Source organism: Arachis ipaensis, chromosome B4, assembly GCF_059453495.1.
Source record: "Arachis ipaensis isolate K30076 ecotype BB chromosome B4, ASM5945349v1, whole genome shotgun sequence".
NCBI lineage: Eukaryota > Viridiplantae > Streptophyta > Magnoliopsida > Fabales > Fabaceae > Arachis > Arachis ipaensis.
This window is the reverse complement of record NC_142439.1, coordinates 38,739,059-38,754,681: the sequence shown is the minus strand read 5'-3', so window position 1 is coordinate 38,754,681 and position 15,623 is coordinate 38,739,059. Positions and strand designations below refer to the sequence as shown.

Genomic DNA, 15,623 nt, shown 5'->3' with positions numbered 1-15,623 from the left:
AGTTTGAATGAAAGTGATTTTGTAGAATTGATCTTGGATAGAAGTGATCGAGTTTATGCCAACATAATTTATGTTTAACAATTTTATACTAAAATTGATTTTGATAAAATGAATATTGTTTGGATAATATTAGTTAAAATTATTTTTAGAAAGATAATTAGTTAATTACCAAAAAAATATAATATTAAATTATAATGTTATTTTTTAAAATATATCTAATCCTTTTTTATACTTCTTTTAGTATTTTTTTATATAGTATTTTTTATAGTATTTTATTTTAATATGTTATAATTTTTTATTATTATAATAAAAATTAGGACAATTTACTAAAATAAATAATTTAGTTTCCAATTTTACTAGAATACACATTTTGCAAAATGGATACCAAAATGCATTTTTTTCATAAACTATGTAAAACGCGACAGGGGATTCACGGTTTACAAATTAATGTAAACTGCTATAGGTCTCGCGGATTACGTTTGAAGCCAAACTGCACATAATCCGCGGTAAACCGCAACCCTTTTAGCTTTTGTATCTCCATTTTTTGCTCTGCATCACCATGCATCATTATACCACTACATTAGTCCCACTACATTGTTTGATTCTCCCATCATGCTCCCTAATTTTCAGATTATTCCGCTTTTTTTTTTTATATATATTTTTTGTTAATTTTTTCAGTGATCTTTTTTATTATTTTGTTTCAATTTTATCAAAAGATCAATTTTTTGGGGCTGTGATATTGTGTTTATTTATTTAGTTTTCTTTTCATTTTTTTTAGACTATACCTTCTCTAACTATTGGCTCATTTCATTGGCTAAGTTCTCTGTTAGTTGATCAAGGGAATCTCAATTATGCTCCTGACTCTTACTTCAAGTTTAAGAATAATTTATTTTTATATAATATCAAATATGAAATAAATTACGATCTTAAAATAATTAATTGCATTTATATAGACCAACCATTAAAAAATAATACTAGTAAGTTAATCTATTATTCACCATAATTCTTTTAATTTAGGTGGTACATACTCAGTACTAAATAAAAAAATTTAACAAATATACTTTTTCAATCCTAAATTTTAGAAAATTTTAGAACTAAATTGACTATAAATTCAACAAATATATTTCATGTTTGATATTATATAAAAATAAATTGTTAACTTAATAAAAAAAATTAAATAACTAAAAACATACATTTAATAAAAATATAATTTGATATTTTAAATATTAAAAAATATATTTTAAAAATAGACCAAGTGAACATATTTTTATTATTTTCAATATTTAAAAATAAGGTATCTTTTAAAAAAAATTTATTTTTAAAAAATAAAAATAAAAATACTAAAAACAAAATCTAAACCAGTTCTTAACAATCCCCTTCTCTTTTTTTTTTAAACATCCAAGCTTATTATTGTTTAAGTAGGAAGATTCAATATGATCATTCCTTATCCATCATAATATTCTAATGGAAATTATCTTGCTTGCGACAACAGAAAAATGACCGCTGCTCTATTTTGTAGACGTCTCATTTCGCCGGTATCAATGGATAAATATAAAAAGATGATTTCAATCTCCAATTCGCAGGCACCATGATTGAAATGATGTGCGATTCCATTTTGTATTTAAAAAAATAATCATTTTATTTTATTTATAAAGAAAAAAAAAAGCAAAAACCACACCTTGGTCGTCAAGCGTCAAGGGGCTTTCCAAATGAGATGTCAAACATGGGTGAATCACTGAAGCTGGTAAAAACTACGCTAAAGTTGAAGGTCCAGGTTAAAAAAATGTTCAACTGGAAGAAAAAATACATATACACAGAAATCGCGAGACCCCTATCGCGATTTCTAGCCATTTTGCATATCAACATAAACTGCAGTAGGAGTGTAGCGGTTTATGGACGTTTGCAATTCACACACGAACCGCGACACCCCTACTACGGATTATGAGTAGTATGGCTTCGAACATAATCCGCGAAATCCTGTACTGATTTACGTTCATTTGTAAATCGTGGGTCCCTGTCGCGGTTTACATAGTTTATGGAAAAAAATGCATTTTGGTATCCATTTTGTAAAATGTGTATTCTGGTAAAATTAGAAGCCAAATTATTTATTTTGGTAAATTATCCTAAAAATTAATATTTATTTATGAAATTAAAAATAACATATAAAAAATGACAACTTTTTACGTATTTTTTATATTAAAAATTAATATTTATTTATTAAATTAAAAATAATATATTTTAGTATTTTTTTTAAATATTCTCAATAATCTTAATTTTATTATTATTTTATGTTCTAACTTTTTCTTGTTATATTTTTATTATTATTTATAATTAATTTTTTATTTAATTTATCATTTCTAATAGGAACAATAATACATATTATAAAAAATTAGAATAATAATGAGTACACAAAAATTACAATGATAAATTTTACAATATCAAATAAAAAATATTTTATAATTATTTTAATATTTTCAGTATTTTTTTTATTTAGTACTATTTTAAACGATAACATTTTATTACTTATAACTCTATTGTTATGTATGATCAGTTTTTTATTTATTTTATCATTTTTAATAAAATCAATAATTCATATTATAACAAAATTACAATAAAAAATTTAATTAAAAAAATAAAAAATTAAAATATAAAAGAAAGTATTAAAAATGATAAAAAAAATTATGAAAAAATTTATTAAAACCAATAATGACCAGCAAAAAACCTAAACGCACGTGAAGTGAACGCAAAAAGTCAAAAACTACAATTTCTTGCTTCAAGTGAATGCGCTCTTAGGATACAAAATTACGTCTACCTTCAGAGAAAAAAGTTGTCAAACATCAAAGAATAGCGTTTAAAGAACTTAAACGCACTTTTATCCTTTTCAACATGTTTGCCAAACACACCCTTAATAGTAATAGTGTATCAAAAACCATAGTGTCTTGTTTGAGCAGAATGAGTACATCGAAATTCCTAAAAAGTTATATACCAACATAATCTACAAAATACTAATCTGATTAATAAAGAAAAGGATAGCAAGATTGATCAGCTTCCAGTTTCGTCGCGACATCGGACTTCCAGTATTGTGACTAACTCAATTGAGATGACCTCGAACACCCCAACACCTCCGGACTTGAATTTGCACAGACTATCAAAGTCTGCCCAACCTCCGAAAATGACCCCGAAGTTACCATCTCGTCTGCCACTAAATTTGGTATAGGTGGCTTCCACCTTAATGTGGTCGTGTGCAAGAATGAATGTGTGCTTCTCACCGGTAAAGTTACAGATTAAATAACAGCTAGTGACTATACTAATTAATGAAATGAAATATGCATAGAAATGAGAACTCTCTAACATATCATTTATAGATTTTTATTTTCAGAAATAACGACTGAATTAGAACTGAATCATAACCCCTCAATCATAACAGAGGAAATGTATCTCATTATCAACCCATTGACCACACTCATTAGAATTACACAGACATCAGTATCTTATGAAGCAATTATTATATAAGACAATAATCACATTAACATTAATTAACAATTACTTTTTTATTGAAAATCATCTAGTTGCACAATCAAAATAAACTAATACAGAAATAGACAATAGCTTATGAATTTATCATGATACTCAAATTGATGCAATTGAAATCAAGATTGAATTTTTGGTTAGGAGTTATCTCATTGTCTAATTGTTAAAATTACTTTTATCTTCCGACCATGATGAAGACAATTGCTTGTTCATATCAATGATATAATAGTATATACACCAAGAGAAAAATATAACACTCCAAAGCAAATCTTTAAATGAATATTAACAAGTAATAACCACACCAATAATGTTATGATCTTTTTGTAGTTAGCTAAATAGAGAAAAAAAAAAGAAAACTTATGCTTTAAAACATGCAAAGAATTTGGCTGGTGTACAACCACTACTACGAAACTTTGCAGCTGTTTCCTCTAACTCGATAAACTCTTCCCTCTTTTGAGCTTCAACCATTGTCCTTTTCTCTTCTGCTGACCTATGAATATCAGCTATCTTATTCTTCATCTTTTCTGCATATTCTGCTTTCTTTCTTTTCAAGTTTTCCTGTTTAAATAATTTTTTTAGTAATGTCATGTGTTAGTTGAACACATGCAAGTCCTTAGTGAAATTTAAAAAAGCATTCTCTTTGCAAATGATAATCTATTATAGTTAGAAAAGTTGATGACCTCAATTATCTTGAGTTGTGCCTCCACTGAGGCTTTCTTTTTATTCTCCCACAATCCAACGGCTGAGAGCTTCTTGTATGCCCTGTTTGGTCATTTCACTTTCATCAAGCTCAGTACTCAATAATAGAGAATGGAGTTGAAAATTCGTCTCAATCAAATTTACATAGGTAGGTTCAGGGGCGGAGCTAGGCTAACTATTTAGGGGGGCGGTGTTATATTTTATATTACTATTTCTATTGATAAAATTAAAAAAAAAATAAATATATAATCTCAATCAAAATAAGACAATAATATATAAAAATTACTACTTACAGTTTTGTATTATGAAAAGGCTATTCGACGTTTTTTTCTATTTTCAAAATCATCTATAATTGAATTTGTGTCAAAAATAGCTGCTAATTCTTTTTCTATATAGATGACCAAATTGTCTGCAAGAAATTCATCAGCCATCTTACTTCGGAGTCTTGTCTTAACAATTTTCATTGCTGAAAAAGCTCTTTCTGTTGTTGCTGTAGACACTGGTAGAGTCAAAACAAGACGTATTAATCTATCAACCATGTGATAAGTTCTTGATTTTCCTGTTTCTTGCAACTTGTTGCACAATTCAGAAAGTGTACCAATGCCTTTCAAATGATTTGGTATATCATGCTGATAATGTTGCAACTGAGATTTCAAAATATTTAGCTCATTAGAAGGAAAGTCAAGGGGATAAAACTTCTCTGCTAACTTGCTGATTTCTTCAATATTGAATGATTTGAAATTGTCCTTAGGATCCAAAGCACAACTCAAAGTCAAAAGCTCTATTGTTTGCTCATTAAATCTACTATTCAACTCTTGTATTTGAGAGTCAATTGTTGCCAAGAATACATCTATTCGATAATGATGCTCAACTGTCACACTTGGTTGACGAGATCGACCTCTTCCAAAAACATATTGTGCACTCATATTAGGGACTTCAATTTCATGTTTTTCACAAAAATCTTTAACATTTGCAAGAAAATTGCACCATCCACCATCTCTTAATTGTTGAAGAAGTAACTTTGATGTAGAAACAATATGCATTGCATTAAGAATATCTTGAGATTGTTGTTGCAGTGCTTGGCAAAGAACATTAGTGATTCCCATAATCTCTTTCATCAAGTGCAAAGTGAAAACAAATTCAAATGACAATAATATTTTACTAACACCATAAGCCTCACCTCTTTGTGCATAAGTTGTCCCGTTTTCAATGATATCATTGAGAACAATATTGGTAGCAGTAAACATTTTTACCAAACTGCAAATAGAATTAAAGTGAGAGCTCCATCAAGTATCCCCAGCTCTTTGTAAAGTGCTTATTTGATTCGCACCTTTGCCTGTTTCTAATTCATTTTGAGCAACCAAGTTTGCATTTTCAATTGCTTGAGCTTCTTGTAATTGATCATGTCTTTTTGAAGAAGCACTAACAATAGTGACAATAGAGTTTAATTGAGTAAAAAATTCATGAATTTGAAGTACCTCTCTTGAAGCTGCCACCAATGCTAATTGTAACCTATAAGCAAAACAATGCACATAGTATGCTTGTGGAGAATCTTTAAGAAACAAAGCTTGCAAACCATTCCACTCACCCCGCATGTTGCTAGCACCATCATACCCTTGACCCCTAATATTTTCAACTTGGAGATTATAATGAGAAAGAACAGAAATCAATTCTTTCTTTAAAGTTGTTGCACAAGTATCAGTGACATGCACAAGATCAAAAAATCTCTCTTTAACAAAACCATCTAGAGTAACAAATCTCAAAACAATGGCCATTTGCTCCTTTTTAGATTCATCTCTAGCTTCATCAACAATAATACAAAATTTGGCATCTCCAATCTCTTCTCTAATTGAATTTCTCACCTTAGTAGCAAGAATATGTAGAATTTCTTTTTGGACATCATTTGAAGTATACTTAGCATTTTTTGGAGCATTTTCCAAAACATTCTGTTTCACTCTTTCATTGTAAGATCCCAAAAATTTTAACATTTCCAAAAAGTTACCTCTGTTGCTTGAACTTTGGCTTTCATCATGTCCTCTGTATGCACAACCTTGAAATGTCAACCATCTAATGCAATCTATAGATGCTCCTAGTCGAATTCGATTCTTTTCAATCTCTTCTGATGTTTGCTTATGAAGAAGTCTGTCAATATGTTGTGATTGTTTCATCAAATCATCACATGATTTCAGCGCCTTATGATGGAATGAGTTAGGACCTTTGCCAATATGATTCAAAAGAGCACATTCTTTTCCACTATTTACTTTCTTCTAATTCCTGAAACCATTCTCAATAAAAGCATTTGAACCCGTATTGATTGAAGGTTCCTTAGCAAAAAGAAAGCACGGAAAACAATATATAGCATCATCTTCTATAGAATATTCTAACCAAGATGGGAACAATTTAAACCATGAAGCTTGAAAGCGACGATGACTTTTATCACCAGAAAATGGATAATTATCAAGAATTTGCTGATTTGGCCCAACTTTAATATAAGCCCGACGGATTTCATCTCTTTTATTTGGAGGAAACTTCCAAATCATTGGTCGCATTCCAGGATCTCTTTCCAAATGAAAAACATCCAGTTGATTTGGAAGAAGTCGTGGACGCTTTGAGCTATTCAATGAAGAACTTGAAGTAATGAAATTTGATGACCCCTCAAGTATTGGAGTAGTAATAGTAGAAGCATCTTCATTCTCTTGATCTTTTCTTTTAAAAAATGTATCAATGGTTTTGAACTTACTCATAATTCAAATGGCCAAATAAGTTCCTATAATTTAAAATATATTTAGCCAAAAGTATAAATTACAGTCTAAATCTTTATAAAATATATAAATTATATTTCAATTTAAAATAAAATATTAAAATTCAGAACAATAATACTAACATCCTAGTATAAATAATATAAAATTGTAATTAAATAGTTAACTAATAAAAAAACTAAATATACAAACTAACATATAATAACATAAACTTAATTAACAAATAATAATAAATTAACTAATTAAGTAAATAACTAAATATATAAAAAAGAATAAAAATAGAACCTTTTTTGAGAAAGAGGAGTGAAAAATCACTTGTTAAATTACTCTTTTTTTTTTAATTTGCAAAAAAAAAAAATAAGAATTAAAAAGGTAAAATTGTAAAAGATAAGAAGATTAAAGAGATAAAGAAGAAGAAGAATAGGAAAAGTTGTTACCTAAATTTTTTGAAAGCCAAGGTGGGAAGAGAGGGAGAGGAAGAGACCGGTTGTATGTTGAAAAATAAAAAAAGGGGATTGGGAACTGATTAGTGATTATACGTTGGGAAATAAAAAAGGAATAAGGATTGGAAAATAGAAAAAGGGATAGGGAATGGGTCAATGGGCTATTGGGCTGGGTTTTGTAGAAATTAAAAGTGAGAGGGGGAGGGGGGTTGGAAAAGATAGAACAAAAAGAGGGGAGGGGGGCTGAGAAATAAAAAAAGGGGATCAAACTTTTTTTTGTTTTTTGAATAAAAGCTAAAATTTTGGGGGGGGGGCCATTGCCCCCCTTTGTTTATACCTACCTGCGCCCCTGGGTAGGTTTGTAAGTGAAGCATATATATATATACTACCTTCAACTAAGGGTCCATTTCAACACTTCAAAGTGATGCAAATAACAATAAAAAGGCTTTCAAGACCGTAAAACTTCAACAGAGAATCTCATTGCTTTCTTCCAAAATGTATATGAGGATATCAAGTTTTTAAAGCCATTCTTGATGGCAAAATTAAAGGCAGTGTAATTACCAATGGAACCAAATAATTTCAAATCACCGAAGAGATCAGACTATAATTTTGAGCTACTTGAATATTTAAGAAATTAGATTCTAAACTTTAAAATAAGCACAAAAAAACAAAGAAACATGAGTGATAGAAAATAGGAATTAAAAAAACCCTAAATTAAGGGAAAATGTGAAAATATGTAAAAAGACATAATATGCACTGATGGATGGACTTGGCCATGCCGGACTTGAATACGAGAATATGGAGGCGGCGCTCGAGGAATTTCTCGACAGTGAGAGAGATAGGATGTAATCGAGCTTGTTCTGCGTCTCGTCGAGGAGGTCGTAATGGAACATCCTCAGAGGCTTGGCCGGTGCTACCAGATCTGGAAAGGCGATGAACTGCGGTGGCGACGGCAACGACGACCGCGAGGCGAGCTTTCTCTCCTCCCTGAATCTCTCTATTTTACTCTTCTCTCAGATCTCCTCAGCCAGCGGCACTGAGTCCACGCCCAAACTGTTCTCTAAGTGCTTCACATCCGCCGGAGCAAAAGCTGAACAAGCGGCAGAACTTGCCGGGGAAGCGATGACACCGTGTGGATTTGACGCGCTATAGTGAGAGGGAGCTGACCTTGCACTTCAGAGCTCCGGCACGGTGGCACATTGATGTAGGCTCAGATGCGAGTGAGTCGGTGGTGGTGGAAGGAGTTGGAGATGCGGCATCGCAGTGTTTCTCCTCCATTAGAATCAAAAAATTCTGATTAGGGTTTTGGAGTTCAATCACTCGATCTCCTCCACCGTGGTGCACGTCTCCTTCTTTGGGTTTCAAACGAAGCTTGCCAGTGACCCCAACCCAACTTAACCCTACCTGTTAATGGATTTTGGCTTTTTCTTTGTAATAAGAAATTCTAAACCTTTACCAAATTCCTCCCAACCGTTACTCTGCTTTATTTGTGAACCAACTCATGTATTTTTTATTATTTGAGTTTATAACCTGGTCCTTCAAGGTCTAAATTATTCTTTCCTCACTGAAAAAAGCTCCTCGAAAAAATTAAATCTCACATATGTGAATTATCCGCATATCCTATTAGATTCTCTTCATTCATAGATAGATGAGTACAAAGAAGGGACTCGGATAAAAAATGGGGCATGGATTTGATGCACATGCTATATTTGACTCACCAGTACGCACAAGATATGTTTGGGACACTGTCACATTAGGGGAATAAATCCTCTCAATTTTTTTTTAATTATTTGGTAAAGTGTGATATCTCACCTTATATTTTTTAAGTGAGACAAAAAAAATATGTGGAAGAAGATAGTGTATGATGAGAGATCATACTTTAACAAATAATTGAAGAAAAAATTGAGAAGATCTACTCCCGTCGCAGTGTCACACTAGTACTCCGATTGATTCTTATAGGAAAATTTCTCTTTTATTGGATCTATTTGGTAAAATTTTTTTGAGAAAGAGTCATATTATAATTTTCTTAATCTACACCTTTAGTTTTACTAACTAAAAAAATCAATTAAATACTCAAGTGATGCAAAGGCTGTAATCTATATAAAATAGATTCACCCAAAACTTTCTTCTTGTTATAACTAGCTAGAAGATGCTTGAGGAACATAATGCTCTGATTGGAAGAGCAAGCACCAGAATAGAAGAACTAGAATGCGACAAGATATACGGGGAGCAAAATAAAATCATCAGTACTGCGGTGACAAAGGCCGATGGGAAGAGCATTCCAAGCTCTATCATGATTGGAGGTCAGCGCAGGTGGTAGAAAGGGGTGCTATGATCCAACAGCAATGAACGATGCACTACAAAATAAACGTTGAATACCGTCGGATTTAGCGTCGCGGAGTAGTGGTAGAATTACCATCGGAGTTACCAGTGGTAACCACATCAAATTCGTAAGGTTTTTTAATTACCGGTGGATTATAGTTTACGATTGTAAATCTGCCGTTAATGTTTGGAGGAAAAATAAATTAAATTAGCGTGTCCTTTACCATCTACTGTACCATTAGATTAATCTAACGGTAACGCAATTTAGTGAAACAATGCGTTTTGGTAACCTAGAATGGTTTACCGTCCGACGTTAAAGGTGGCGTAAATTTAAATCACGAACCCTTTCCCCCTCATTTGAACCCTCACCATCATCCCTCTCTCTCTTGCGTTTCATCCCCCTGCCCCCACCCCCCGGTCAAGACCACCGCCATCGCCACCCCCTCTCCATCGCCGTCAACCCCCACCGCCAACGGCTCCTTCTTCTCCTTCTTCCCCTACCTTTCAGCACCGCCACAGTCCATTCCTCCTTCTCCTTTCACTCTTTTGCAGCTCCCTGCTCCGGCGGCTCACGACCGCCACCTCTAGCACCGGCTACAACCCGGTGTCGTCACCTTCCTCCCTCTTTTTTCGTTGCTTTCTGCACCCTACATTCAAGGTTCAATGTTTGAACTTTTTTTTTCAAATCCTGTTAGTTAGTTTTAGTTCATTAGATTAGTTTAATTAGTGTAGTTATTTTAATTTTTTATTTTAGTGGATTTAGGTAGTTAGGATAGTTTAGTTTAGATTTATAGGTTCTAAATTATCGCTGAAAGCGTCTGGAACTATTCTGAGTTTGTTGATTTAATTAATGGATAAATTGCTCCTGAGTTTATTTAGTTAATTGTTTGATTGTGCTCATTCATTGTGTTAGCTTCTATTTTGTTGTTTTTTCTATTTTGAATTAATTAAACTTTTTGGTTAGTTGTTTTTTAATTGACCGACATTTTTTTATTTTGAATGTTGGAGGTTTCTTACCTAATATTGCAAGTTTGATACACTTTACCCTATGGAATTTGATTTGTTTAATTTAGTTTAGATTTTATTAGAATTTCAATTTTAATTTTCAATCAGTTTAGAAGTTTTTTTAGTTTAGTTTTTTAAAATTAGTGGATTTAGAGGTTCATTAAGTTAAGTTAAATTCAATACATTAGGTTTTGCTGAGAAAAACACTACTGATTGTTTGATAATTTGATATTTGCGGACATGTCGACAGGCAAAAGTGTTGTGGATCAGGTTGTTGGTCGTGGTCGTAGTCGTGGACGGGGTAGAGGGAGGATTTCTTCCAGTACCCCCAGACTTATGGATCCTCTCCCTCTACTCTGACCACACCGATGATGCCACAGGTTACGAGTTTAATGGACCAGCCGTTCATCATGGTCCCTAACCCGAACTACGTGCCTGCATCTACGGCGATGCTGCCACCTCCTACCGGTCAGCAGCCCGCATCCACGGTAACGCCGCCTCCAGAAATGGATGCCACAACACCGGAGTCCAGCCACAGAAGTAAGGCAATAGCTGATGCCCCTCCACCACCTCCTATAGTACAGTTGCGCATTTGGCCTGACAGCAGCACGACGTTAGTATCACATTTAGTCTCATGTATTTCCTGTTTATGACTGCTTGGTTATTGTTTCAAGTTTCAATGATCATGATTCCTGTTTAGTGGATTTAGGTTGATTTGGTTATTGTTTTAAGTTTCAAAGATTATGATTCCTATTTAGTGAATTTAGGTTGATTTGGTTATTTTTTAAAGTACCAATGATCATGATTTCTGTTTAGTAGATTTAGGTTGATTTGGTTATTGTTTTCAGTTCCAATGATCATGATTTCTGTTTAGTAGATTTAGGTTGATTTTGTTATTATTTTAAGTTCCAATGATTACGATTTTTGTTTAGTTGATTTAGGTTGATTTGGTTATTGTTTTAAGTTTTAGATTATGATTTATGTTTAGTGAATATAGGTTGATTTGGTTATTGTTTTAAGTTCCAATCATCATGATTATTGTTTAGTTGATTTAGGCTGATTTGGTTATTGTAACGACCCAACTTCTAGCACGTTATGATTGTACCAAAAGTAAGATGTTACTAATCTAATTCCTTTATTATCTACTTAATATTAAGTCATTACGTGTTAACATGTTTCCAATTTTAGAAAAATACCAATAATTTTGTTTTTATTTACTAAAATCAATTATCAAAGATCTCCAAGCAATAATAGTCACATAAATATTAATAATGAATAATGTTATACAAGTGAAATCAAATGAAACTCAAATACAACACATATCCCTCTGTATAAAATAAAATCTTAAGCAATAAGAGCAAGGGAACTCTGTGAAAACAACTTAACTCATAAACATTTTTCTCTATTTGTCTGCGGTTCCATATTGAGCCTTCAAACCTGTGTCACTGAAAGAGTGAAAATTTTAGGGTGAGAACAAACTACTCTTTCGCAGTAGAGAATGAGAATGCCGTAAAAGTAATGAAATAAAATGAAAATAATTAACTTACTCAAGAAAACTATTTTTATCAAACCTTTGAAAATGCTTTAGTGTTACTTTGGATAATTAATCACTTTCTTTAAATTCCTAATACATACGAACCCAAACCACATCAATTTTTTAAAAAAAAAAACACACAAGCAATTCATACATAAATCAAAGAATGAGAAATCACAGATCACAAAATACAAAAATACAAGGCACACCCAAACAATTCATATAAATGCATATGATAAATGTCTGTCCTAAGCAGGTCATGAACTCATGTGTCAGTTGACTACCGGTACCCGACATTATCTAGGAACAAGTCCCAGATATGATTTTCCATTGCATCAGTTGAGTTGAATATGCTCACCACTAGAAAATAGTTCCCGTTGAATTAGTTGCATACCAGTCTTATGGCCGATTATGCTTACTCCCAGAATATAATTCTCAGTTGTTGGCGTCCCTACTCACATTTCCATTTTACTTTTTGAAAACCTTTTTTAGATCTTTCCTCTGTTCCTTTTTCTTTAACTGTTCTTTTCAATTTTTCCTTTACTGTAAACCTATTTTTTAATCTTTTCCTTAACCAAGCACCTTAAACATTTATTTTCAAGCTTCCAAATATCAAATTCGTAAATTATGCATCCAAAGCACATTTCATACAATTCAATTTAATTTAACTTTTTACATTTTTATAAAAATTTGGACACAACCTTCCTTAAAAATAGGACTTAACCACCCATACAGGTTCCTTCTATCTCAAAAATTCACCAGTCTTTTTCCAACAAATATCGAAACAACATTATTCTTGATAATCAATCTATCTTAATTCAGTTTAATAACCAATGTAATATTGTCAACATAACCAGGATTTACAGCAAACATTCATTCTATCAATTTGACAACCACTACAATATCATCACACAATCAATTCAACATAACTAGCAAGAATCAGAATTTTCAACATTGCCAAATAATTCGAGAATCAATCAAATTGCAGCCACAATCAAACAAAGATATTAAGACTCAATAAAATAATTAAAACATTCGAACGTCATCACAAAAATATCCAAACAACCACAACTTACAACCTCAAACTCAATTCTATCAATTAATCACACAAGACATTTATAAATTATTTGCAGTTACTCATTAGACTTTAATGGCATTCAAAAATTAAAACGGTTAATTTTAAGAATAAATCCCCTACCTCAAAGTGTCAAAATTACATAATTTAAACGCGAATCTACAGCAGCAGCGGTAGTTTTGGCATCTGCGATCGACAGCAACGGCGCTCTGTCAGATTCTAGAACCCGTTCCTTTTCCTTGGTAGCAACCACGGTGGTTCTGGGAAGCTTTAGTGATGGTAGGAGACCTGAGCAGCAACCAAACGGCAACAGTAACGAAACATAATGGAGCCAAAGCGGTGACGACAATAGCTCCAGCATCAAAGAACAAATGGATTCATCTCCAATGATGGCGCCATCGGCGAACACCAGAAGTGGCGACGCTGGGTTAAAGCGGCAGAGGAATAACTCTCTCTCTCTCTCTCTCTCTCTCTCTCTCTCTCCGGGCTCCTCATTTGTCTCTCCCTCTGGTCTTCCTCCACTGCGACGGCCACGCTACCCGCCACGGTGGTGCTACCTATGACGAGCCCTAGAAATGACAGCGGCGGATTGGTGGCGATAGAAGCATGACGGAGACGAGGCGTCATCTCTCTCTTGCGTGACACTTCCTCTGGTTCTCCCTCTCTCGGATGCGGCTCTTCCTTTCTCTCCCTGCAACACGACAGCGACGGCAGCACCAAGCCTCGCGGCATCGTCCCTCCCCCTCTCTTCTTCTTCTCCCTTGCGCTCTCCTTCGTCTCTCTCTCTTGTGCGTATGTTTTGTGTTTGGGGGTAGAAATTAAGGTTAGAAATTAGGAATTAGGAAAAAATTAGGAATTTAGGGTTAGAGTTAGAGATTTTATAAAGGAATAAGGGTAGAATAAGTATTTTGATAAAATTGGAGGGTAGAATAATAGTTTTAAACCAAATATAATCGATTAAAATTATTCTAAGTAATTATTTATCAACTTACAAATTATTTTTTAAATAAGTACTCTAATTTGAAATTAGAGATAAATCAATTTTCTTTTAGTTTATAAAGATGAACTAATTTGTAATTATTTAAATTAAATTAACAAATCCTCACCATTTTTCAATTACCGAAATCTTAATTTCAATTATACCAAATATCCAATTGTAATAAAGATTATATAAAAGTCCTAATTAGTTTAAACTCCAATTATTATAAAATTTACATATGACTCCTAATTATTTTTAAATTCAAAATATCATAAAAAAAATTTTAATTATTAAATAATTTTGTTAGAATAAAATTCTCAACAAATATAATAAATCATAAATATCTCATTATTTAATTTCAAAAACTCAGGTTGTTACATTTTACCCACCTTATAAAAATTTTCATTTTCAAAAATTGTTATAATAAAATAAGTTCGAACTTAAATGAAATGAAACAGAGCCTATGAAGAGAAGTATAGGCATTGTCAAAGATAATGTTCGAAAAGATTCAGATAAGCAAAGATATATAGGAATGATAAGGTATGGTTAAAAAATAATCAAATCACATTCTAAGAAGGAAATCCAACATAAAGAATTTCAATGAAAACAATGAAGGAAAAGATGGCACCAGTTCGCGTGGCACGAAGAAAGATTATACTTCAAACTAGAATTAACTCCATAACTTCTAATGCTCCCAATCCCTGAGAGTCGCATCACCTATTACTTCTATTTCGTCTATGATAACCCATTAATGTTCCCATATACATAAATCATTAGTGTTAAGTTGGCCAAACTTAATACCCATGATGTATGCAATGGTAGACTAATAGCATTAATCAACAGACAGTAATGCATATAAACTTAAACTCTTGTAGTCAGAACAAGTCATAAAGTATGATAGACACCCAGAATATGCACTGAAGTATAGTCAATCAATTCCTAAGACTCTATAGGAAGGACTGCTCTGATACCATATTATAACGACCCAACTTCTAGCACGTTATGATCGTACTAAAAGTAAGACGTTACTAATCTAATTTCTTTATTATCTATTTAATATTAGGCCTTTACGTGATAACATGTTTTCAATTTTAGAAAAATACCAATAATTTTGTTTTTATTTACTAAAATCATATATCAAAGATCTCCAAGCAATAATAATCACATAAATATTAACAATAATAAATGTTATACAAGTGAAATCAAATTGAACTCAGATACAACACATATCTTTCTGTATAAAATAAAATCTTAAGCAACAAGAGCGAAGGAACTC

General features: G+C 32.3%; 1 long non-coding RNA gene and 1 pseudogene across 1 annotated transcript; both read right to left on the bottom strand.

Annotated features, from left to right (window-relative positions):
• Positions 1-3,700: 3,700 nt before the first annotated feature.
• Positions 3,701-9,010, bottom strand: LOC110270620 (uncharacterized). Its single transcript, XR_002360258.2, has 3 exons — positions 8,179-9,010; positions 4,212-4,293; positions 3,701-4,089 (listed from the first exon to the last, which is right to left on the bottom strand). It is a non-coding gene; the product is annotated as an uncharacterized LOC110270620 (long non-coding RNA).
• On the bottom strand, positions 5,517-6,974 carry LOC148567245 (uncharacterized; annotated as a pseudogene).
• Positions 9,011-15,623: the final 6,613 nt, after the last annotated feature.